Raw genomic sequence first — 2,690 nt, forward strand, 5'->3', positions numbered from 1 at the left:
AAAGTACAATATTTAACTTCTCCTTTTATTTGGAGAACATTCCTGATCAGTATTTCCCATAACTTTTCCACTGAACATAGTATTATCCAAGATAGGTACTTGGAAAACAGGGAAATTTTTTATAAAACAAATTTGGAAATAAGCATCATACTATATCTTCCTCTTAGAGTTTTAAAGACTCTAATGAGTTCTGCTATAAAACAAAACATTTTTTACAATATTTGCTATACTTATTAGTAAGTACTTTTTAGAATTAATTCCTTCTTTTTTTCTATTGTCCACCCTATCTCTTTTCTATTACTTTGAGCATTAAGAATAGAGAATTAAGGTAAACAAATAGGCGAAGAAAGAAAAACAGGAGAAAGAAGTTGGAGAGTAGAAATACAACACATGTGGAGGATATGGGCAGACAAGAGGCTGTACTCTGGAGTCGTGGTTGTCTTGAGAGGAGACACTTGGGAGGAAAAACTGCTGGAAGGAGACAGGGGTAGTGTCATTCACATCATCCACAGGGAGGCTTTTGAAGGAGGAAGCTCTTCCAATATCTAAAGTCTCTGGTTGTTTGCAGAGAATAGCTAGGGAGGAGTTGGCATTTTGGTCTTTCTTCTCTCAGAAAGACCCTGAGATTCTATGCAAAAGATTCTTCAGCTCAAAGAGTTTCCCAAGCCAGGGAGTCAAGAAAGAGCCATGAAGATCTGACTGGACTTGTACTTGTATAACTACAGAGCCCACTTAAACTTTAACTAATATTTTTTAAATTATAGAATTATTCATGTGCTTGTATCTAGCTAGGTGTGCACAAACCAATGTATATGAATGGTTTAAAGAATAAACATCTATGATGTTTATAATATATAAAGTTAATAATCTCTTTGGAATCGCCTTTATGCTGGTCTCTAATCACATCTCTCCTCCCCTCCAGAGCTAACCAGGATCCCATAATTTGTGTTTATCATTCCCTTGTGTTTGTTAATTTACCACACATGTACATATATTTTAGCTATATGTTGTTTAATTTTTTAATATTTTTGAAATGATATATAGCTTCAAACTGCATGTGTTTTTCTATGACTTGTTTTTGCTGTTGTTATCAACTTTGTAAAATTTACCCATGTTGACATATGTAGCTCTTGTTCATTTATTTTTACTGCTGAATTTTAATCCATTGTGTGACATCAATAACTTAGGTCGTCATTTTCTGTATTAGACATTTCAATAATTTATTCTTTTGCCAATACTGCCATGAACATGCTCATCTTTTTTTTTTTTTTTGAACGTGTTCATCTTGAGCATATACTTTGGAAGTAGAATTATTGAGTACAGGCAATTCACATCTTGATGTGAAATTGCTTTTCAAGGTAAGTGTAGCAATTTGCACTCCTACTAGCATTCTATGAAACTTAATTCACATCCTCAGAAACATTTGGAATTGTTAAACTTGTAGTGAATTTGCAGCAGGGCAGCAAAGTTTACTCCACCATCAGCTCCTGGGAGGCAGAACTTGTGGAATTTTGAGTTTACTCTTTAAGAACATCTCTGTGCTCTTGCTTCCCTGTGAGTCAGCATGAGTTCACATCCAGCCACTGTGGTATGGTGTTCTGTTTTAGGAAACAATACTTGACAGAGTAAATATTTACCTTAATCCTTGAAGCTTGAAGACAGTCACAACTCCATCCTGTGCAGGTATCTGGACTAATAAGGGCTTCCCTGCAGGAGGGGAGAAACAACATCCTGACTGTGTGAGATGCCCATGACCAATGGCAAATGTGGCAAATGTGGGCTAATTTGACTTCACAGTCCTTTTTTCCTTTCTGGTGTTTGGAAGCAGAGCTAGTCTCCTTTTTGTTAAGTAAGCCTTTGGTTCTGGGACAATTCAGTGTGAGCTTGGGACAGGAGTGTAGGGATGTATTTTAAAAAGGAGAAATAGAGAAACTTATGCCATATAAGGAAACTTGAAAACTCAAGACTGGAAACTAAGAAGTGAGATTGTATTTATATCGTAAGGATGTTAAACATGTAATGCTAAATTCACATTATTTGGTGATATGAAAACCTTCCCCGTACATCCTATTTCATACTAAACCTAATTTAAACTCTGACAAACTGCACCCTAACCCAGCCTTATGAAAATAGCAGCCTTATTTCTCACAATGCCTTCCAAAATTTCACCTTCTCTTGTTAGTCTGGTCTTCTCAAAGCCTTAAGAATATGAGTTTCATTGTCAGTATTTCCTTTTCTCCGGAATGGTCTCTCCTCACTTCTTTTTTAATATAAGTAGTCTGAGGTTACATTTAAAACTGTACCTTAAATTAAAATAGTTACAAGCCTATGACAATCTTGCTTACAGAAATTTCAGGGTCTGTAAGGATTTTCTTTTTCTAGAAATTTCCAACATTTGCATGTAGTGAATTATGAAATAAAATATTTGTCGGATTCCAAAGGAGTAATACCTTAAATAAAGCACATAGATGTCAAATTTAATTTCCAAACCCCTTTCTTCCCTCATTTGATCATGACCTATGTGGCATTGCCAGTGATTTCTTGTTGTTCTTCCCAATGGTGCAACTGGACATCAAATGTCACTGTTAACTTTGCTGGAAGCCTTAGCAATTCAAGTCTGTGGCTCACCTAAACATCAATCACCTCTTCTGGAATCCCTAGTGCCATTCTCCCCAAGAGCCTGATGAAAA

This window comes from Pteropus vampyrus, unplaced genomic scaffold, assembly GCF_000151845.1.
Source record: "Pteropus vampyrus isolate Shadow unplaced genomic scaffold, Pvam_2.0 Scaffold107, whole genome shotgun sequence".
Lineage (NCBI taxonomy): Eukaryota > Metazoa > Chordata > Mammalia > Chiroptera > Pteropodidae > Pteropus > Pteropus vampyrus.